The sequence below is a fragment of the Carcharodon carcharias genome, chromosome 4 (genome assembly GCF_017639515.1).
Source record: "Carcharodon carcharias isolate sCarCar2 chromosome 4, sCarCar2.pri, whole genome shotgun sequence".
Classification (NCBI taxonomy): Eukaryota; Metazoa; Chordata; class Chondrichthyes; order Lamniformes; family Lamnidae; genus Carcharodon; species Carcharodon carcharias.
In genome coordinates this window covers 98104518-98128583 of record NC_054470.1, presented here as the reverse complement: position 1 = coordinate 98128583, position 24066 = coordinate 98104518, and positions in this window count along the sequence as shown.

The window sequence follows — 24066 nt, the reverse complement described above, 5'->3', positions numbered from 1 at the left end:
AAACGAATCAGGCCAGCTTTCAATTATGGTTTTCCAGTTTCTGTAGTGTGGAATCTTTCACTGTTTCTTCTTGTAACTGCCGGCACTTGCATTGCACAAAATGTACCAGATTAATTGGCATTCTCCTGCAAGTGTAATGCTGCAGCTCCCTTGAAACTACCAATTTGTTGAAACATTCTGGATTTTTTGATGTTAGCTTGTGAACTGAGGTTATAGGGGTAGCTTCTGAGGTTGATCTGCCTTGTAAGATCTAATTAATTCCATTGATTGTCACTCATGTGAGGTCACAAAATGCCGGTAGACGTTTCTCATTCCTTGAACCATTTTTGTGAATCTTTTCTGAACTCTCTCTAATGCCTTCACATACTTCCTGAATTGTGGCACCCAGAACTAGATGCAATACTCCAGCTGAAGCAGACTGAGGGCAGAATGGTCTGTGGCTGCTGGCACCGGGCATGTTCGTTGGCGTAAACGGACAATATGGCGAGAAGGCCAGAAATCGGTTTCATGACGTCACAAAACTAGTTTGCTATCATACACTCAGCCCATTGATGGTGGGCCGTGTTTCCTACCATCAGACGTCGGGAGCCTCATTGTAATACATCAGCATATAAACCCAGCCCCCTAGAATCCACCCCCCTTCCCACCTCTGGATTTTCCGTCCACATTGGGATGATTGCACACCAACGTGTTTCACACCAGCATATAAAAGGCATGCATTTGATGGGCTGCACTTTGAGGGGAGCTCGGAGGTGAGTGCACTGTAATGTTGCAGAGTGTTCGCAAGGTTCGCCTGTTGAACTTCAAGATTGAGGCACATTGGGGAGGGGGAGCAAAGGCTGCCCTGCGGTAGAGGTGACTTTCAGGGAGTGAGGCAAAGGCTGCCCTGCAGTTGAGGCAGCTTGGGTTGTGGGGGGCAAAGGCTGCCCTGTGGTTGAAGGTACTTGTGGCAAAGTGGATTGCTACGTACATTTAAGAGAATGTATCTAGATTGACCAATCGTTACACAGCATGGGCTTCTTGGGTAACTGGAAGTCTAGAGCTGGAGGTGATTGAAGAAACACACATTGTGTTAATGTTCTGTTCTTAGTTCCAATAAACCACCAGTGTTTGTTCAGTTAATCGGTCTTTCTACCTATATTGTTTCAAGCACCAACTAATGTGCTAATATCAAGAGCAAAGCGAACCTGATAACCTAAAACATAAAAGTAGTGCACCAGCACATGCTGGGTCAGGTGGTGGGGGGGCGGGGGTGGGGGTGTTGGGGGAGGGTGTGGGCAAGGGAAGCGGCCATGCATTAGGGAAACCTTGTATAAAGTGACCATTCCTCTTCAGCTGAGGCAGTTCAGGCAGTGCCACATTGATATGATTGGAGTCAGGCTTCTCACTTATTTGCCCACTTAAGCAACACAGAGGCACCAATGTGCCACTAAGTGCTCTAGAACTATTCATCCCTCAGGCACAGACTGCAAATTAATGAGTGTTTTAGGGGACTGCAGAATGTTTGGACAATTAGGTATGTTGTACAATCTCCTTGCTGAAGCTGGCCATGGAGCAGTCACTGATGGAGATGCTCACAGCCCCAGTCTCCCCCATGGTTTAAGCTAACAGAGCAGCTTTGCAGCGTGGCTGTATGGTGTTATTAAGTGTTACACTTTACCTTTAAGAATAGTGCTGTGATGTAAGATCACATGATCTGTGTAAACCAATGTGTTAGCAGCGCAGCCTATCTCCACAGTGAGTGTAGAGATAAAGATGGAGTTGAAAGCATACGTGTAGTTGCTGCTGGCTGTATTGTAAATAAGCCTAATGTTTCCACTAAAAAACGTTGCCTGCAGATCAACTCTATTACAAATAGGTGAGTAGGCCAGACTAGGGGGTTAGGAGAATGCCTGCACCTGAGCTGACAGCACAGCATTCAGTCCAATGGGCAAAGCTGCAGCAATCGGTCACTTGGAGTTGGGCAGAGGAAAGTAGAGTTTTGGGCAGCCAGGCAGCACTGTAAACTCTGGCCATCCGAAAGGTGGCCAGCACGCTCAGGGATGCACTATGGGGCTTTCAGACTTAACCAAGAGAAGTTCCTAGTACACCCTGTTAACCCACACGCCTCTCTCTTTCATCCTACAGGAGGAGTACTCATCAGAATCATGGAGCCTGGTGAACTAGTTGTATGTCTCAAGGCATTTAGGGAATGAAGACAACGGAGAAGGAAGGTACTGAGGTGCCTGGATGCATAGAGGGAGGAGCAGCACCCTCTGGAAGAAGGGGCAGCTGGGACTTCCGCACACACCGCTGAAGAGCCAAAGTGAGCTGTTGCTGGTTGGCACCTAGCTAGACACAGGGTCTACAGGCACCACCTTTCATTCCATAGATGACTGAGAACCCATGTCGCCAAAGACTGCTCATGCCTAGGGAACTGGTTTGTCGCAACTGCCAGCTACTGTAGGATTTGGCACCATGGGGACATGGAGGGCATTCTCTGTCAGTGACCGTGAAAGTGACCGCGGCACTCAATTTCTACGCCAGTGGATCCTTTCAGGGGTCCACAGGTGACCTCTGTGAGATATCACAAGCCTCCACCCACAAAATCATCCATGAGGTCACAGATGCCACCTTCACGAGGGCCATGCAACTTTGTGCATTTGGCCCAGGACCAAGAGAGCCAGGATGGAAGAGCGATTGGATTTGCCCAGATCTCAGGTTTTCCACAGGTGCAGGGTGCCATCGACTGCACTCACGTGGCGCTCAGATCTCCATCACAACATATAGCCAACTATGTCAACCGCAAGAGATTCCATTCACTGAATGTGAAACTGGTGTGCGGCCACCACAAGAGCATCCTGTGTGCACGACTCCTACATTCTCAGTCGGTCACATATCCCTGATGCCTTCCAGGGTCTACAGAAGTTGCAGGGATGGCTCCTTGGGGACAAGGGCTACCCACAGAGGATGTGGCTGATGACATCCGTGCAGTGGTCTCTCACTGCAGCAAAGTGAAGGTATAATGAGGCTCATGCTGCAACTCGCAGCTTGGTGGAGCAAACCATTTGGATGCTGAAAATGAGGTTCCAGTGTGTGGACCGGTCTGGTGGAGCCCTGCAATATAGTCCATGGACAATGTTACGCAATGTCAACGCCTGCTACGCCTTTTATAACCTGGCGCTGCAATGGGGAAACGAGCTGGCTGACGAGATGCAGGAGCCAGAGGCTTCCTCCAATGAGGAACACGTTGATGGTGATAAGGATGAGGAGATCCTCGAAGGTGACGAAAATGGCATCGAGGCCTTCGCACTAGCCAGACAAGGCAGGCGTGCGCAGGAGGACCTCATAGCTGCTATATTTGTGGAGGATGATAACAACATGCAGTGAGGTGACCCCACAGACCCTCACATCACATCTGTGAACATTTGACTCCAGTGTGGCTTATGGCAGCCTGAATATCCTCTGTGAGAATGCTTCTGTTAAGGAGAAGCAGTGGAAGCCCTAATAGTCACTCGATTGCAGGAGGACAGTGAAGACATGCAATGAAGGCACTCCTTGAATCTTCACATAGCCTCTGGGAGTGTTTGATTCCAGACTGGCCAAGGTCAGCTCGCTTGCAGTCTGTGATCAGGGTCATATCATAGAGATGCAGCCATGAAACTTTAAAAGCATGCGATCCTTGAGGCCTTCAGCACACTGCGTCACTGGTCACAGATGCTGAAGAGACAAGGGCCAGCCCCACTTTAAAGGTGTTGAGAGCATATAGCAAGAATGACAGAATTCTGTGATACCTGCCCACTACATACAGGCAGCAATGGCAAACGCCGTTGAGGTGCAGGCATCAGTAATGTGCCCAGGGAGTGAGAGGCCAGACAATCACTTTGGTCTGAAGGCCACACAAAGCACCAGGGAAGAGGCCCTGAACTGAGACATTTGCCTTTATCTTGTGTAGAAATGTTTCACATTTGAGTGACACGAACACTGCTCATCAGAACAAGGAGCCATAGGCAGGGAGATATTCTTGGGAGTTTATTGACAAAAGTGAACAGTACGTACAAGTGATTAACACCCATGCCCAGTCTGTGCAACTAATCCTTCTTAACATTCCTAACTTTGCCGCTAGGTCTTATTGCTCCCCGGACATCCAGAGCGGAGGTGGAGGCAGCTTGCTGACTGCAATGCACTGTCTGTGACGGCCTTGGCGAGTGTCCTCTTGATAGTGAGACCTGGAAGGCCTTGGCCGGCTTTTGGGGTCCTTCTGCATGGCAGTGGCACCCTCCTTGGCCTGTGGAGCTGGAGCTGCTGTCACAGGAAGAGGGGACTCAGATGAGCTGGACACTCCCGGAGTCACCTGGATGGATGGCCCCGGGGGGGAGGGTACACCTGCTGATCCTCCTCCCTATAGAAGCCTAAGAGCCCCTGGCTGACTGCTTGAAGAGAAGGGGTAGCTGGAGTGATATCAAGCTGCCCTGCACCCCTCTCGAGTACACATTTCTGGCGGCCAACTGTGGCATCAGTGATGGAGGACAGCCCATGCAGCAGAGCAGGAGCGACGTCCTGGACCAAGGTCTCCATGGCAGCCACCATCCTACCAGTGTTGACCTCGGTGCGTTTGCACGCCAGCACTATCACCTCAGCCTGAAGGCGAATGGAATCCTCCATTGTGCCTTGCAATCTGAGGAGTGCAGCAGACATCCCTTCCTGATGTTCCTGAGCTTGCCTTTGCAGCTCCAGCAACTGTGATATGACCGAGTCCAGAGGCTCATCATCTGACTCAGAATCAGCAAATTTCTGGCCTCCAGCAGTCCTCCAAGTGCCGGGGACCTGTGAAATCCCTGCCACCACCTGCTGTGGATCAGACAGTGCTATGTGCTCAAGAGATTGTGATCCCGAGGCTACTCTAAAGCTAGGTCCCACCAAGGTGTGTGTCTCTGCACTGGTGGAGGGTGTGGGTGAGCGCTGTGACTGGACTTCAGGGAGGGTGCCTTCAGATTCCTCTTCAGAGGTTTCTTCAGGGCTTGACTGGAGGCCCTGGGGCCATGGACTCTGTCGGCTGTTTTCCAGATGTGGCTGCGGAAGAAAGGGGAGATAATTAGTGCATGGCAGTGGCCTGTGAAACAGGACACACCACTCACAGCATGGTTGTCTGATGGATATTGCACTGCTGGATTCTCACTTGGTAGAGCAATGCCAACCTCGCCATCAGCAAAGGACTGGTCCAGATGTTGCTGGCCAGCCAGATAGCTCTGTTTTCAAAGTCCATGAGGAACTAGATTTCAGATATTCCATCACCCATCTGTGACCCCTCCCTCTTTTTGTGTGCCAGCTTGCCCTGCATGAATAGAGGTGGAGACAGTGTAAGCAGGACACTTACCAGGCCAGATGATAAGTATGGTTTAAGTTGTGTGTGTGGGGGTCGGAGAGATAGAGAGACAGAGAGGTGGAGGGGGGGTGGTGTGGTTGTAGGGACAAACAAGCAGTGATAGAAGCAGATCATCAAAAGATGTCAACGACAATAGTACAATAGAACACATAGGTGTTAAAGTTAAAGTTGGTGATATTATCTAAACGAATGTGCTAATTAAGAATGGATGGTAGGGCACTCAAGGTATAGCTCTAGTGGGGTTATTTATTTTTTTATATAATGGAAATAGGTGGGAAAAGGAAAATCTTTATAATTTATTGGGAAAAAAAAAGGAAGGGGGAAACAGAAAGGGGGTGGGGATGGGGGAGGGAGCTCACGACCTAAAGTTGTTGAATTCAATATTCAGTCCGGAAGGCTGTAAAGTCCCTAGTCGGAAGATGAGGTGTTGTTCCTCCAGTTTGCGTTGGGCTTCACTGGAACAATGCAGCAAGCCAAGGACAGACATGTGGGCAAGAGAGCAGGGTGGAGTGTTAAAATGGCAAGCGACAGGGAGGTTTGGGTCATTCTTGCGGACAGACCGCAGGTGTTCTGCAAAGCGGTCACCCAGTTTACGTTTGGTCTCTCCAATGTAGAGGAGACCACATTGGGAGCAACGAATGCAGTAGACTAAGTTGGGGGAAATGCAAGTGAAATGCTGCTTCACTTGAAAGGAGTGTTTGTGTCCTTGGACGGTGAGGAGAGAGGAAGTGAAGGGGCAGGTGTTGCATCTTTTGCGTGGGCATGGGGTGGTGCCATAGGAGGGGGTTGAGGAGTAGGGGGTGATGGAGGAGTGGACCAGGGTGTCCCGGAGGGAGCGATCCCTACGGAATGCCGATAAGGGGGGTGAAGGGAAGATGTGTTTGGTGGTGGCATCATTCTGGAGTTGGCGGAAATGGCGGAGGATGATCCTTTGAATGCGGAGGCTGGTGGGGTGATAAGTGAGGACAAGGGGGACCCTATCATGTTTCTGGGAGGGAGGAGAAGGCGTGAGGGCGGATGCGCGGGCCACGGGCCGGACACGGTTGAGGGCCCTGTCAACGACCGTGGGTGGAAAACCTCGGTTAAGGAAGAAGGAAGACATGTCAGAGGAACTGTTTTTGAATGTAGCATCATCGGAACAGATGCGACGGAGGCGAAGGAACTGAGAGAATGGGATGGAGTCCTTACAGGAAGCGGGGTGTGAGGAGCTGTAGGCGAGATAGCTGTGGGAGTCGGTGGGTTTGTAATGGATATTGGTGGACAGTCTATCACCAGAGATTGAGACAGAGAGGTCAAGGAAGGGAAGGGAAGTGTCAGAGATGGACCACGTGAAAATGATGGAGGGGTGGAGATTGGAAGCAAGATTAATAAATTTTTCCAAGTCCCGACGAGAGCATGAAGCGGCACCGAAGTAATCATCGATGTACCGGAGAAAGAGTTGTGGAAGGGGGCCAGAGTAGGACTGCAACAAGGAATGTTCCACATACCCCATAAAGAGACAGGCATAGCTGGGGCCCATGCGGGTACCCATAGCCACACCTTTTATTTGGAGGAAGTGAGAGGAGTTGAAGGAGAAATTGTTCAGCGTGAGAACAAGTTCAGCCAGACGGAGGAGAGTAGTGGTGGATGGGGATTGTTCGGGCCTCTGTTGGAGGAAGAAGCTAAGGGCCCTCAGACCATCCTGGTGGGGGATGGAGGTGTAGAGGGATTGGACGTCCATGGTGAAGAGGAAGCGGTTGGGGCCAGGGAACTGCAAATTGTTGATGTGATGTAAGGTGTCAGAGGAATCACGGATGTAGGTGGGAAGGGACTGGACAAGGGGAGAGAGAAGGGAGTCAAGATAATGAGAAATGAGTTCTGTGGGGCAGGAGCAAGCTGAGACGATCGGTCTACCGGGGCAGTTCTGTTTGTGGATTTTGGGTAGGAGATAGAAGCGGGCCGTCCGAGGTTGGGCGACTATCAGGTTGGAAGCTGTGGGAGGGAGATCCCCAGAGGAGATGAGGTCAGTGACAGTCCTGGAAACAATGGCTTGATGTTCAGTGGTGGGGTCATGGTCCAGGGAGAGGTAGGAGGAAGTGTCTGCGAGTTGACGCTTAGCCTCCGCGAGGTAGATGTCAGTGCGCCAGACAACAACAGCACCACCCTTGTCAACGGGTTTGATGACAATGTCAGGGTTGGACCTGAGAGAATGGAGTGCAGTAAGTTCAGAGAGAGACAGATTAGAATGGGTGAGAGGAGCAGAGAAATTGAGACGACTAATGTCGCGCCGACAGTTCTCAATGAAAAGATCGAGAGAAGGCAAGAATCCAGAAGGAGGGGTCCAGGTGGAGGGAGAATATTGGAGATGGGTAAAAGGATCCATTGAACTGGGAGAGGACTCCTGCCCAAAGAAGTGAGCCCGGAGATGAAGACGGCGGAAGAAGGGTTCAGCATCGTGCCGTGCCCGAAATTAATTAAAGTGAGGGCGTAGGGGTATGAAACTAAGTCCTTTGCTGAGCACTGAACGTTCAGCATCGGAGAGGGGAAGGTCAGGGGGTATAGTGAATACACGGCTGGGGTTGGGATTGGAAGAAAGGGTGGGGACGGAGGGACAGGCAGGGGTGGAGGGTCCTAGATGGGTGTTGGTGTCGATGAGTTGTTGGAGTTTGCGTTCCTTAGCATTTGAGAGAAAGAGAAAAAGTTTCTTGGTGAGGCGTCGGATGAGCCGAAGGATAAAATGAAACTGGGACTGCTGTTCCCGTCACATTCTGGAATCCAAACTCAGTGCCATGCACCGCCATATGAACACACTCGACCTCTCCCTCCAGCAGCATTGCCGTACCCTTTTTCAAAGCTGCGCGTGCCCCCAGTTTCATCTTATCCTTCGGCTCATCCGACGCCTCAACAAGAAACTTTTTCTCTTTCTCTCAAGTGCTAAGGAACGCAAGCTCCAACAACTCATCGACACCAACACCCATCTAGGACACTCCACCCCTGCCTGTCCCTCCGTCCCCACCCTTTCTTCCAATCCCAACCCCAGCCGTGTATTCACTATACCCCCTGACCTTCCCCTCTCCGATGCTGAACGTTCAGTGCTCAGCAAAGGACTTAGTTTCATACCCCTACGCCCTCACCTTAATTAATTTCGGGCACGGCACGATGCTGAACTCTTCTTCCGCCGTCTTCGTCTCCGGGCTCACTTCTTTGGGCAGGAGTCCTCTCCCAGTTCAATGGATCCTTTTACCCATCTCCAATATTCTCCCTCCACCTGGACCCCTCCCTCTGGATTCTTACCTTCTCTCGATCTTTTCATTGAGAACTGTCGGCGCGACATTAGTCGTCTCAATTTCTCTGCTCCTCTCACCCATTCTAACCTGTCTCTCTCTGAACTTACTGCACTCCATTCTCTCAGGTCCAACCCTGACATTGTCATCAAACCCGTTGACAAGGGTGGTGCTGTTGTTGTCTGGCGCACTGACCTCTACCTCGCGGAGGCTAAGCGTCAACTCGCAGACACTTCTCCTACCTCTCCCTGGACCATGACCCCACCACTGAACATCAAGCCATTGTTTCCAGGACTGTCACTGACCTCATCTCCTCTGGGGATCTCCCTCCCACAGCTTCCAACCTGATAGTCGCCCAACCTCGGACGGCCCGCTTCTATCTCCTACCCAAAATCCACAAACAGAACTGCCCCGGTAGACCGATCGTCTCAGCTTGCTCCTGCCCCACAGAACTCATTTCTCGTTATCTTGACTCCCTTCTCTCTCCCCTTGTCCAGTCCCTTCCCACCTACATCCGTGATTCCTCTGACACCTTACGTCACATCAACAATTTGCAGTTCCCTGGCCCCAACCGCTTCCTCTTCACCATGGACGTCCAATCCCTCTACACCTCCATCCCCCACCAGGATGGTCTGAGGGCCCTTAGCTTCTTCCTCCAACAGAGGCCCGAACAATCCCCATCCACCACTACTCTCCTCCGTCTGGCTGAACTTGTTCTCACGCTGAACAATTTCTCCTTCAACTCCTCTCACTTCCTCCAAATAAAAGGTGTGGCTATGGGTACCCGCATGGGCCCCAGCTATGCCTGTCTCTTTATGGGGTATGTGGAACATTCCTTGTTGCAGTCCTACTCTGGCCCCCTTCCACAACTCTTTCTCCGGTACATCGATGATTACTTCGGTGCCGCTTCATGCTCTCGTCGGGACTTGGAAAAGTTTATTAATTTTGCTTCCAATCTCCACCCCTCCATCATTTTCACGTGGTCCATCTCTGACACTTCCCTTCCCTTCCTTGACCTCTCTGTCTCAATCTCTGGTGATAGACTGTCCACCAATATCCATTACAAACCCACCGACTCCCACAGCTATCTCGCCTACAGCTCCTCACACCCCGCTTCCTGTAAGGACTCCATCCCATTCTCTCAGTTCCTTCGCCTCCGTCGCATCTGTTCCGATGATGCTACATTCAAAAACAGTTCCTCTGACATGTCTTCCTTCTTCCTTAACCGAGGTTTTCCACCCACGGTCGTTGACAGGGCCCTCAACCGTGTCCGGCCCGTGGCCCGCGCATCCACCCTCACACCTTCTCCTCCCTCCCAGAAACATGATAGGGTCCCCCTTGTCCTCACTTATCACCCCACCAGCCTCCACATTCAAAGGATCATCCTCCGCCATTTCCGCCAACTCCAGCATGATGCCACCACCAAACACATCTTCCCTTCACCCCCCTTATCGGCATTCCGTAGGGATCGCTCCCTCCGGGACACCCTGGTCCACTCCTCCATCACCCCCTACTCCTCAACCCCCTCCTATGGCACCACCCCATGCCCATGCAAAAGATGCAACACCTGCCCCTTCACTTCCTCTCTCCTCACCGTCCAAGGACACAAACACTCCTTTCAAGTGAAGCAGCATTTCACTTGCATTTCCCCCAACTTAGTCTACTGCATTCGTTGCTCCCAATGTGGTCTCCTCTACATTGGAGAGACCAAACGTAAACTGGGTGACCGCTTTGCAGAACACCTGCGGTCTGTCCGCAAGAATGACCCAAACCTCCCTGTCGCTTGCCATTTTAACACTCCACCCTGCTCTCTTGCCCACATGTCTGTCCTTGGCTTGCTGCATTGTTCCAGTGAAGCCCAACGCAAACTGGAGGAACAACACCTCATCTTCCGACTAGGGACTTTACAGCCTTCCGGACTGAATATTGAATTCAACAACTTTAGGTCGTGTGCTCCCTCCCCCATCCCCACCCCCTTTCTGTTTCCCCCTTCCTTTTTTTTTCCAATAAATTATAAAGATTTTCCTTTTCCCACCTATTTCCATTATATAAAAAAATAAATAACCCCACTAGAGCTATACCTTGAGTGCCCTACCATCCATTCTTAATTAGCACATTCGTTTAGATAATATCACCAACTTTAACTTTAACACCTATGTGTTCTATTGTACTATTGTCGTTGACATCTTTTGATGATCTGCTTCTATCACTGCTTGTTTGTCCCTACAACCACACCACCCCCCCTCCAGATCTCTGTCTCTCTATCTCTCCGCCCCCCACACACACAACTTAAACCAGCTTATATTTCAACTCTTTCTTGGACTCGAACTCAAGTTCTGTCGAAGGGTCATGAGGACTCGAAACGTCAACTCTTTTCTTCTCCGCCGATGCTGCCAGACCTGCTGAGTTTTTCCAGGTAATTCTGTTTTTGTTTTGGATTTCCAGCATCCGCAGTTTTTTTGTTTTTATCAGATGATAAGTATGCCTGGCATGTGTGGGTGGTGAGTGGTCCCATGGATGGTATGTGGGCAAGGATGGTGGATGTGAAAGAGTGAACGGTGATGTCCCTTGAACTGGTAGTGAGTGAGGGCCCTGTGGATGTGTGATGGGTTTGTGAGTGTGTGAGTTGAGAGCAATGAAAACAGTGACTTATCCTGGTGGAACGAAGGAAGTCATTCATCCTCTTGCAGCACTGGGTGGCTGTCTCTTTTGCAGGACATTGGCGCTGACCACTGCTGCCATTGCCTCCTAAGCTAGATTGGTGGTGTTGCTGCCCATCCTGTGGCCAGACTGGGGGTTAGAAGACATCACTGCATCCAAAATGTGTTCCAGAGACACACCATTGAACCTCGGGAGCTGCAGTCTTTTTGCCTTTCAGAGCCATGTCATTGCGGCAGTCGTGAGCTGGAAGCACTGAGTGGTGTGCACATGGCTTCACTTTATATATGATGCTCGAGCTAGTTTGCCGATTCCTTCCTGCCTCCTGCCACTTTTGCCGGGAGTAACATTGAACGCCAGTGCTCAGGGCTTGACTATATGTCATTGTGAAACACCCTTTGCACCCTAGCAAAACATGGTTAAGAGGTCATTGCAGTATGGTGCAGAAGGCAAGTTCCTGCCTGGCAGTTGCAGCAAGACAGTTGAGTTTGTTAATGGTTCAATTAGCAGTCATTTTGCTGAAAAATGGCATCTTCCCACCGTCGCTCAGGACCCTGGCAGTGCCTGCAGCCTGTCAACTCAGAGCAGGTAAGTGCACAGCAGAAGGTCAAAGCGGCACAAATGTGGCGTGCAACATTACATAGAATAAGAAGCAAGCCTAAGCTCATCCACCATCAAAGGCTATATGAGAAGCTGCTGAGATTACTGTCATGGATAATGCTGGGGATGAAGAGAAATGACTGCCAGGCTCGTTCAGCCTTTTCCCACACCCATCTCGCTCCGCTCTCATCCTTTCTACCCACCTCAGAAGCACTCACAGTGCAGCCTCAGAAAAGACTGCGGGCCACCTTTTCCAGAATGCATTGATTTGCTTTCCAGCCTCCTCAACCTGCCCACCGTCCCTAATTGAACACTGATCCTGGAGGTGAGGTTCCTAATTGGACACCTTCCAGAAGTTTGAACCAAAATGCTTGCCACTCTCACCTCCCTTGTGTTTGCAAACTAAGGTGCGAAATTCAGCCCTTCATGTTTGAATCTCTCCAATCTAGTTTCTGTCCTGGCCTAGCATTGAAATGGCCCTAATCAAAGTCACAAATTATATGCTGCACTAACCATTATTAAGGTGCATTATTGCTCCTCATCCTCTCTGCAGCCTTTGACATGGTTGACCACACCATCCACCTTCAATGCCTCAACTCCATTATACAGATCAATGGGAATCACTTTACTTGATTCCACATTTCCTTATCCTATCATAGCAATTATAGAAATTGCTTCTCTTCCTGATTCACACTGCTCACTCAAGGATCTGTCCATGCTTCCCTCCTTTCCTCATCGACAAGCTGTAGAACCACCCAACATGGGCTCATATTTCACTGTTGGTGATGGTATCTAACCCTATCACTCCACCACACCTCTCCACTCCTCCACTTCCTCTGAGAATACAGTCTGCTTGTTTAACATATTTTTTGGAAGCCTCGCATTCTTCATTCTCTATGAAGATCAGCTCATTCAAACTTCTGCCATCAACATTCTATCCCTCAGCAAGACCTGTTTGTTCAGCACCCTGCCCTGACTGATCTACATCAGCTCCTGGTCCATCAATGCCTCTAAATTAAAATTTTCATCCTTGTGTATAATTCCCTTCAAGGCCTTGTCCCCTCCATCCCTGTAAGCTCCGACAGCCACACACCCACACCCACTCAATCTCTGTTCTGCTGCTTCTAGCCCCTGTGCATTTGCACTGTCTGCAATCTCCCAGTGGAGGCCACACCTTCAGCTGCCTGAGCCCCATGCTCAGGAATACCCTCCCTAAATCCTTCTGCCTCCATTCACAGCCTTCTTACCAGGTTTTTGCTTATCTCTCCTGATATTTCCTTCTTTGACTCGAGATCGTTTTTTTTTTACCTGTTTACACCTCTGTAAGGCTCCTTGGGACATTTTCCTCCATTAAGTGCACAGTCTCAATGTGAGCTGGTGTTAGAGTTAAAGTCTTTCCAGATGCTGGAAAGACAGTAATAATTGTTACTGTGCAGACCTTTTAAGGGATTTGTGTGATCGCCATCAATGAAAATTGATTTTTTCAAACAACATTTTAATAAGAAAAAGAAAACATACTGAAACAATTAGAATTGCAATTATTTTTAATATTTTTATTACTGCTGCAGTGTGACTACAAGACTACAAGTTCTTGATATGGACCCTACTAGAAGTATTTTTCTGTAGACTAGAGAATAAATTTGATGAATTTGTTCTCCCAGAACAGAGCTTCTTCTGTCAGCCTGCATTGTGGGAATTTGGGGCGAGCTGAGATCATCAAACTCTGCAGGATTTTGCAACCGTTATGGATAGAAAATCCTTCAGGATCTGTGGACCTCTGTGTCCTGATTCCCAAAATGGACTGTAAGCATATAAGCGTCCTTGTCAAGAGGTGGAATTCATAAAATTTACCCTTCTGTCTTCAAATCTGACTGATTCTAAATCAATGTCTACTGAATGCACTAGAGCTGCAGTTGACATCATTATTTGATTAAGTAGCAGGCTTCAGCAATTTCCCTCGCAGTACAGCTGCTAACATGGCCTCGGTCAAAAAGTGGAAAGCCTCTTTTGATGATTTTCCTTTGGTTGGGGGCCTCTGGAAAAACAGGCTGCACCTTACTGTCTCTCTCAATCTGAGAGTCAGTAACATGAAAATCAGGTGCCACCTGCTCATACTGTTTGTAGTTATTGTCAAACGGTTGCTGTCCATGATAAAACTTAAGCAGCTGATCCTTGTCATTGCCAAACATCATCCGCAATATCTTTGTGTTCATCTTCTTGAAGTAATCATTTCCAATTGGAGCTGGAATGGATTTGGAACAGAAACAAAGTTTCATTTGTGAATGCTGAAGGATTATTGAGATGGATTTTATTTTCTTTCCCTCAGTCTGAATTACTGCACACTGCTGCCCTCTATCTCAGAAAGTGGGGATGTTCTGGCTGCTTCATAAAATCTATAACTACTGAGACACAACACTTTAAAAATATCATTGTACAGAAATTGGAGACTAATATTGACAACCATGCTGATTAGCTGGCCCATTTCCATGAACATTCAAATGTTCAACTTAATGTGGAAAGCAGTAATTTGTTGTACATTGTATCAACATTATAACTTCATGTTACAATTCCAAAATGCAACATTCACCTTAGGTAGAGTTTACCCATTCTTACTTTGATTGAAGTGAATATTTTCTTAAAATTTTTGCCCGTTAGCCATTAGAATTCATTTTAAATCTTGCAGTGTTTTTCTTTTTGTATTCCACGGGGTAAGTTCAATCTTGTGCACCCAGCTGAGAGCTATGAGTTGGAGACAGAGCGTTACCATCTCAGAGCTGATTCACCAACCCATATGTGCTCCCATTAAGACTACTTGTTATTATATGTTGAGAATTACTTAATGGGGGAAAATAGAGGGAACTCAGCAGGACAGATGTGCAGCCACCCTGTGCCAGGAAGCAGGAGGACCTTCACTAAGTCTTCTGTCACTGGGGAATGTGGGGAGTTTGACTAAAGCCTACACCACTATATGAAATAGTAACATTTTTACAAAGCAGGTTCAAATACACATTTTCATTTTTACATGTTGAATTCATATTATATATACATATGTATAAATTATTCATGTTATAGATTGTTGTATAATGCAAACACTTTAATAATTATGTTCTGAATGTTACTATGCTGCTTTATTCCTGTTGGTTTTGTTGGCATCTGCTAACACATTAATTTTCAAATATTGAAATGGGATCACACTGTAAAATATTTTGGGAAGCACCGTGGTACGGAACACATTAGTTCTGCTCCTGTTCCGCCGCTGTACCTCGGTGGAAAATCTTCGTTGAGGTTTCCACACATCCGGCAAAGTTATGTTGGTAGAATGGGAGCCACTGCAAGCAAATTCTTCTTGCACCTTTCAGCATTATTATTGCAGGTTTTTTTCTGACTGGCTCTTTAACTAAGTGATCATTTCAATTCACTTGACCTGCCTGAAACTACGCAAGTAAACTCATGCATTCCAGAATGTGTGCTTAATTATAGAAAAACAAAGTTTAAATATAAAACGTATTCTTGAAGTAATTTCAGGGCTATTTTGGGGTTAGCAGCATTTTCATTATAAAGTTACTCAGTTGGCTGGATTCCTCTCCTTCTGCCTCAGTGGCTCACTTTCAACAGGAGTTACTGGACAATGGTCAAGGACAGGAACTTACTGATTTATCTCTCTCCTTTATCCAAAGTTGCTGAGGCCTATTATGTCTCACTGACTAGCTGAGTTCAACTGACTCAGAATTGACTGAGAACTGAACCTGGAACCTTCTTTTCTGTGTAATTTAATCCTAAACTATCCTATTTAAAAAGGGAGGCAGAGAGAAAAGAGGGAATTATAGACCAGTCAGCCTGACGTCGGTAGTGGGGAAAATTCTAGAGTCCGTTATAAAAGATTTAATAGCTGAGCACATGGTAAACAGTGGCAGAATCAGACAGAATCAGCATGGATTTACAAAAAGGAAATCTTGCTTGACAAATCTACTGGAATTTTTCGAGGATGTAACTAATGGCGTTCATGAGGTGGAGCCAGTGGATGTGGTTTGTTTGGACTTTTGGAAGGCTTTCGACAAAGTCCCACATAAGAGATTGGCATGTAAAATTTAAGCACATGGGATTGGGGGTAGTGCATTGACATGGATAGAAAACTGGTTGGCAGACAAGAAACAAAGAGTAGGAATAAACGGGTCTTTTTCCGAATGGCAGGTAGTGACTAGTGGGGTACCGCAGGGATCGGTGCTGGGACCCCAGTTATTCACATTATATATTAATGATTTAGATGAGGGAATTAAATGTAATATCTCCAAATTTGCAGATGACACAAAGCTAGGTGGGAGTGTGAGCTGCGATGAGGATGCAGAGATGCTTCAGTGTGATTTGGACAAGCTGAGTGAATGGGCAAATGAATGGCAGATGCAGTATAATGTGAATAAATGTGAGGTTATCCATTTTGGTAGTAAAAACACAGAGGCAGATTATTAGCTGAATGGCTATAAATTGAGAGAGGGGAATGTGCATTGAGACCTGATTGTCCTTGTACACCAGTTGCTGAAGGTAAGCATGCAGGTGCAACAGGCAGTAAAGAAGGCAAATGGTATGTTGGCCTTCATAGCCAGGGGATTCCTGTACAGAAACAGGAATCTTGCTGCAATTGTACAGGGCCTTGGTGAGACCCCCCCCAAAATATTGTGTGCAGTTTTGATCTCCTTATCTGAGGAAGGATGTTCTTGCTACAGAGGGAGTGCAGCGAAGGTTTACCTGACTGATTCCTGGGATGACGGGACTAACATATGAGGAGAGATTGAGTCGATTAGGATTATATTCGTTGGAGTTCAGAAGAATGAGGGGGGATCTCATAGAAACCTATAAAATTCTAACAGGACTAGACTGGGTAGATGCAGAAAGGATGTTCCCGATGGTGGGGGAGTCCAGAACCAGGGGTCACAGTCTGAGGATATGGGGTAGACCATTTAGGTCTGAGATGAGGAGAAATTTCTTCACCCAGAGAGTGGTGAGCCTGTGGAATTCGTTACCACGGAAAGTAGTTGAGACCAAAACATTGTATGTTTTCAAGAAGGGGTTAGACATAGCTCTTGGGGTGAAAGGGATCAAAGGTTATGGGGAGAAAGCGGGAGTAGGCTATTGAGTTGGATGATCATAATGAATGGTGGAGCAGGCTAGAAGGGCTGAATGGCCTACTCCTGCTCCTAGTTTCTATGTACTATCTCCTTTGCTACTGAGCCACTTAATCTTTCTTTTAAGTTTAACATTTTATATTATTTAGACTCCAAGCAGGGTGCCCCCGTCAGCTCAGAAAGCCAGTGTTTGGTTTAGAATAACGCCAACAGCCTGGGGTTTGATCCTCCTTCTGGCTTTGGTAAACTTGGTGCCTACCTTGTCCCTTGGTGAAATCACGAGATAGGGAGAGAGAGAAAAAGATAAACAGATAGATAATTGTTTTATTGAAAAATTATCACACTGTGATGACAATACAAATAAACAAGTAATCATAAATACAACATCATTATGAACAATTCTTCAAATAAAAATGAAGTATGAAGTAATTACAAAACATTGCAAAATGTAGGTCTATCTAATTTACAGAATAGAAATAAATGGCCATGGTATGGTAACCCTCAAATAATCGAGGATGCTACCTGAAGAAGATTCCAAGTGAATTTTCTTGATTCAGCCCCCACATGTAAATGTGCAAATTGATATTCCTTAGTGATGGTGAAGCTGATAAGGTCATTGTATTCCTGATGCATTGATATATAAAATCACATCACATTTTAATAGGAATCACATCTAAACACTTCTTCATAATCAATGATTACTTCTCTACCCTGTTCAATAGAAGGGATTTCAATACTCACCATATGCTGGATGGAGTGAACTCTGGGCGCTGCCCCTGCAGATATGCACCATTTGTGTAATAGAATTATGAGCAGACAGCTATATGAATACCCCATCAAGGTCGACTATAGTAGAGTCTGCATAGAAGGGCAGCAACAGCCCAATTGCCAGGATGAACACCAGACACTTAATTTCAGCTCACAATTCTGAACCTGCTATTTCTTCTCTATCTCTGACTTTTAGGTTTAGCTATTCCTTTCCCATTTTATAACCGTTTTGCTCCCTCACTGTGGTGTATCATTGCTTGTCATTAACCTTTGTCCCACTTTCTAATGGCTTTTGACATTTTTCCAACACTTCAAATCCATGATGTATTCACTAAACTATAACTCTTTGATTAATAAAAACAAAAACAGAATTACCTGGAAAAACTCAGCAGGTCTGGCAGCATCGGCGGAGAAGAAAAGAGTTGACGTTTCGAGTCCTCATGACCCTTCGACAGAACTAGTTCTATGCAGACTCTACTATAGTCGACCTTGATGAGTTATTCATAGACCTGCTGAGTTTTTCCAGGTAATTCTGTTTTTGTTTTGGATTTCCAGCATCCGCAGTTTTTTTGTTTTTAACTCTTTGATTAATGTTTAGTTTAACCAGTTTCTGTCTATAATTGATACCTAACAGCTCAACTGTAAAAGTCATAAGTTCAAGGTCAGAGCAGCCCAAGGACTTCATTTCCAATGGTTGTCAAAGTAAATGCAGCCGTTAACAATTAGATTGTGCGCAACTCTCTCCCCTCCAAAGGTCTACGCTTAGATTCCACTCAGGCTGAGCAAACCCTGGAAAGGAGAAATACAGGTAGTTGCTTTATCCCGGTGCAATAGACTGGAGTAAACTCTGCCTGTCAGCAGCCACTAGGTGTTACATGCTTTATTCATTGTAAAAGTAACAATCATAAGACAAAAAATGGTAAAATAATAATGTAAGTTCTTTATTAAAAGACTATATACAATGTTAACTGGGAGGTTATGTGGCACATCACCTTGCAGCTCTGCTCCTATCTACTAAGTACAGAGTCATGGGACTACTTCATCATATCCTGTCTCAGTAGTAGTGATTGACAACAGTTTAAAATAGGCATCCTTAAAGAGACATGCACATCATATCACAACATCCCACTTTTTCTTAAACTAGAGGTTTACTTCCAAAGAATCAAACTATTTACATGACAGCAAAAGCAAATAACATTGGGAAGAATTTTCCATTCCAGGACTAAATGCTGTGGCAGGGTTGGGAACAGAGAACAATTCTCCCACCACAGAGATCATTGGGAATTCACACCGTCTCGTGTGACACTGACCTAATCAATTATGCAGTGGAGGGTTTCCTGACATTGTGCCTGGCGGGCAATCTTAATTGTGTGCACCCCGCCATCATATCCAGGTGCCATATTTGAAAGGTGCCCAGACAGCAACCTACCAACTGTTCAAGGAGGAGATGGGCTGCAGAACGCAAAGACCTGCAGCCCCCAAATTTAGAGATGCCTCCATGGGAGTCCTGCTGAATGAAGCGGAGGATAGCAGGGGTGTCCTCTAGCAAAAGGATCGAAGGGTGAGGCCGAGTTGACAAGCCAATGCAGCATGGGAGGTAGTTTCCAGGGTGATCAGAGCCCACAACATTGTCATGAAGTTATTAATGTATATAATATTTTGGAAAATATTTTTATTTTAAAATAGAGGTTTAGTCTGTGGGTGGGAATTAATTGGATTAAAGTCAGCAAGTCAGGTTGCTTTGATGTGTAATGGTTGTGATGAGTAAAAGAGATAGCGTGCACGTTTTTGAATAGAGTATTCAAGAAAACTGGCACCTTTCTAGGAGCTACCAAGCAATATGTTTATTTTACTAATAAAGTTGGTACTATGAAAGGGGTTTTATTGTTAGAGAAGTTTAGTTCAGAGGTTGTTGATACAATGAGAATTAACATTCAATGGGACTGGTAGGTATAACTTCAATAGTTTGCAGGTGTGCAGAGCAGAGGCAATGTGAGATCAAAAGGCAGCTACAAGCCTCCAACTAGCCAAGTGGTTATGGTACTGGGTTTGTAACCCCAAAATCGAGAGTTCAAATCTCACAATGGCAAACTATGAAACAATGTAACTTCATCTGAAACAGATGGAAACGGGTTTGTACTCGAAAGAGTTACAAGCCTCCAACTAGCCAAGTGGTTATGGTACTGGGTTTGTAACCCCCAGATCAAGAGTTCAAATCTCACAATGGCAAACTACGAAACAATGTAACTTCATCTGAAACAGATGGAAACAGGTTTACTCAAAAGAGTATCAAGAGTTCATTTTCTTAACGATCTCGTGGAGGTAATTGTGGATTCAGTTGGTTTCCTGATACTGAGGAGAGAAGGTGTGTGGTGTTGGTGTTGCTGCTCCTCAGTGTTTCAGCTGTTTCTGCTGCTGCCTTTGGGGTTGTTGCTTCTGCTGTGTGCTGCTGCTGCTTCTGCTGCTGCTCCTCCAGTGCTGCTAAAGGAGAGAGAGGGAGAGAAGAGAACAGTTGCTACTGTTGCTACAGGACAGGAAGGCCAGGAGGCCAGGACTGAGTTGAAAAACAACATCCTAGATGGGTGTCTGAACTGTGTATTTTTGTTTAAGGTGGGGGCAATTAAGGACTGTGTTTTGTAGGGGGAGGCAAGAAGACTGCCAGAGGAGTTGGGGAAGGAAGAGAGTGAGGGTGTGTGTGTGTGCTGAAACCATCTTTCTGCCACCCCTCCCCCCAACCCAGCAATTTTCCCAGTAAGGCCAGCAATAGCTGGTGAAGACATCGCCTCCCCCTGCCTGAAGAACATCAGGCCCCCACCCACCGTCCATCCACCATCGAGGACACCCACCTGGACATTTACCTCTTTCCCTCCTGTGCCTCCCTGTCTTTTACTCCTCTCCCTCCTCTCCTCTCCTGCCTAAAAGAGGGGAGGTTGTTTCTACCTCTCTCCCCCACCCCCTTTCCTCCCTATATATATAAAAAAAAAATATAAAAAGAAAAAAACAAAATGGCCAATCCTTCCCGGGGTGGGCGTGGCTCTGGCCCTAAGGCCAATTCCCCATCGCCTGTGGCCGGGCCCTCGAGGGCTAATGTGGAGGCGGTTTTGTCACCGGTGGCAGGGCCTCAAAAAAAGAAAACTTATGCGGGGGTGGTTGCTTCTGCGGCTCCAGCTGCTCCCGCTGCCCTGTCACCATTCCGCCTCCTGACCAGGGCCCTTGGGGTAAAGAGCTATGCTCACCCTGAAATGACAATAGAGGCCTGCGTAAAGGCTATGGCTGGGGTCGTCGGCCCCTCAGCCATTGTCGCGGCCTCTAAAATGTATGGGAAGGCCATATTCTTCTTGAGGTCCGAGCGGGCGGTGCACCTCGCCCTGCAAAAAGGACTCACTGTGGGCGGGACTTTTCTGGCGGTGGACCCCCTTGAGTCCACTGCCCAGAGAATTATTATTTCGAACGTCCCGCCTATTCTATCCAGTGAGCTCCTCCTCCCCCACCTTAATAAATTGGGGGAGGTCAGGTCGGGGGTTGCACCAATCCCGCTCGGCCTCAAAGACTCGGCCCTCCGCCATGTGTACTCCTTCTGGCGCCAGGTATTTGTCCGCTTGGCCCGGGAGGAGTGCCTGGAGGGGGCCTTCGTTATCAATTTTGAGGGGACCGCCTATCGGGTCTTCTGGACCGTGGAGGGCGTGCGGTGCCATGCTTGTAAGGAGGCGGGGCACGTGAGGAAGAACTGCCCCGCCTCCAAGGCCACGAGCCCCACCCAAGTGGCCACGGCTGGCACCGCCCCTCCTCCCCCCGCCACCACTCCATCTCCCTCCCCGCAAGGGGAAGCGACGCCGGCGGCCACTGCCATCTCGGCTGCCGGTGAGGCGGGGGGAGAGCCCCCGCGCCGTAATAAGGCGCGGAGGAAGACCCGCAACCTGGAGGCGCCCCCTGAAACGCCCCAAAACCCCCAAACACCTGCAAGAACCGGCTCGGGGGAAAAGACATCATCCGGCCCCGGCGTCGTGTCCGCGTGTGCTCCCGGGCCCATGGGTGCTAAGGTGCCGAGTGCTGGGCCCGGCGTCGTTTCTGCGCGTGCTCCCGGGGTCGGCGGGGAAAAGACGCGGGACCCCGAGCCGGGGTATCTGACACCCAAAACCCAGAGGATGGAGTGTCCGGGAGGGCTGGACAAGGAGGAGGGGGCCTCGGAAATGGAGGTCTCCCTAGCCCCCAGCCTGACCCGGAAGAGACGTCACGCTTCGGAGGAGGAAGTGGGCGACGCCCAAACTGAAGAAGTTGGGCGTGTCCCTTCCCCTGATGAAGAGGTGGTGGCGTCTCCACCCAGTAAAACCTCGCCCTGCCCTCTGGGGGAACCCGAAACTCCTACCCCTACCACTGTTCCCCCTACCAGTCTGCTGCAGTCCCCTGAACAGGACCCCTCGGTCTCCATCTCCAGTGCACTTAAGACCCCTGAGGTACCTTCTGGCTCATCGGGGGACTGCAACTTTCAAAATTTAAAAAATGTCAACGGGTCATTGGGTGGCGGCGAAAAGGAAGGCCTTCCCGCTCCCTCCCAAACCTTAGCACCGGGCGTCCTAGTTTTAGGTCAGGAGCTTGTCCTGAGCTCCCCGGACGACCCGGTGCCGGGAGGAGAGCGGGCATCAGAACTGCCGCTGCCCTCTGACCCAAAACGTTTAGAGGAGACCAGAGAGGACCCCTCTGGCCTTGATCCTGGGGGTGGGATCGAGGTACAGGTGGGGCCAGCTGGCAGCTCCGAATCAGCCCCCGTACTCAATGCGGGGGAGGGGTCGGAAGCTGGAGGCGACGACCTGGAGGAGGACGGGGTGTCCGTGGTGAGCGCTGGAGATTATGCTGAGTCGCTCTCAAGCGAGGCGGTGGATCCCCTGGTGCCCTCCACTGACTCCCCCCTCATCCCCCCAAGGGAACTCCGGGACTTTTTGGCGAGTCATCGCGGTCGCCGAGACAGGGTTCAGTTGGCCTTGGACCGGTGGCATTCTTTTCCGCTGGTGTTCTGGTCCACTCGCGAGGCTCTCAAGTCTCCCGAGTTGGATAGGAACGCGCGGCGGAGGGTCCAAACGTTTCTCGCTGGGCTCCTGAAGGAGAGGAAGGACTAAAAAGTCCTCTTCTTCTTTTTAATGACTTAAGGTGAAGATTTGATGTACCTTTGACAATGAAGACGACTATAGCCAGCCTCAACATCCGCGGCAGCAGGGCCGCACAGCGCAGGTTCCAGAACTTCTCGGTCCTCAGGGACGGGAAGTATGCGTTGTGCTTCCTGCAAGAAACCCATACCGTTCCGGGAGACGAAGCCACGTGGCTCCTGGAGTGGCGAGGGGGGGTCTACATGAGTCGCCTAGCCTCCAATTCTGGCGGGGTGGCTATCTTGTTGGCCCCGCATTTTCAGCCGGAGATCTTGGGGGTCAAGGAGCCGGTGCCAGGCCGGTTGCTGCACCTGACTGTGCGTCTGGGGGGGGGCGGTGCTTCACTTTGTGAATGTGTACGCTCCCCTGGGCACGCAGCAGCAAGCGAGCTTCTTTGAAGAAGTGTCCACTCATCTCGGCTCCATCGACGCTGGCGAGTGCAACGTCCTCGGAGGGGATTTCAATTGCACCCTCGGGGTCCGGGACCGTCACGGTACCCCGCACTGCACGCGAGGTGTGAGTAAGTTGCGGGACCTGGTCAGGTCCTTCGACTTAGTGGACGTCTGGCGAAATCTCCATCCTGACTCCAGCGTGTTCACCTTTGTGTCACCTGGAGTCGGAGCGTCCAGACTCGACCGCCTTTACGTTTCGAAGGCGTACGTGTCCTGCGTTCCGGCTGCTTCTATACAGCAGGTTCCGTGCACGGACCACCGTCTGGTGTGGGCGGAGCTCACTTCGTTCTGCGCTCGGACGGGATCCGCATACTGGCATTTTAATAACCTGTTGTTGGAAGACCAGCGGTTCCTGGACTCGTTCCGTCGCTTCTGGGCCGGCTGGAGAAGGAAGCGGGGAGGCTTCCCCTCCTTGAGGCTATGGTGGGACGTGGGCAAGACTCACGTCCGAGTTTTCTGTCAAGAGTACGCGAAGGGGTCGACAAAGAGACGCAAATCCAGGGTCGAGGAGTTGGAGAAGGAGGTGCTCGACCTGGAGGCACGTCTCCGTCAGCCCGACGCGGACCCGGCCCTGCGGTCGGTGTACGATGAGAAGAAGGGCGCGCTGCGGGACCTGCAACTGGTCGGGTCTCGGGGCGCGTTCGTGAGGTCGCGGATCTGTTTCCTTAAGGAGATGGACCGTGGCTCTCCCTTCTTCTA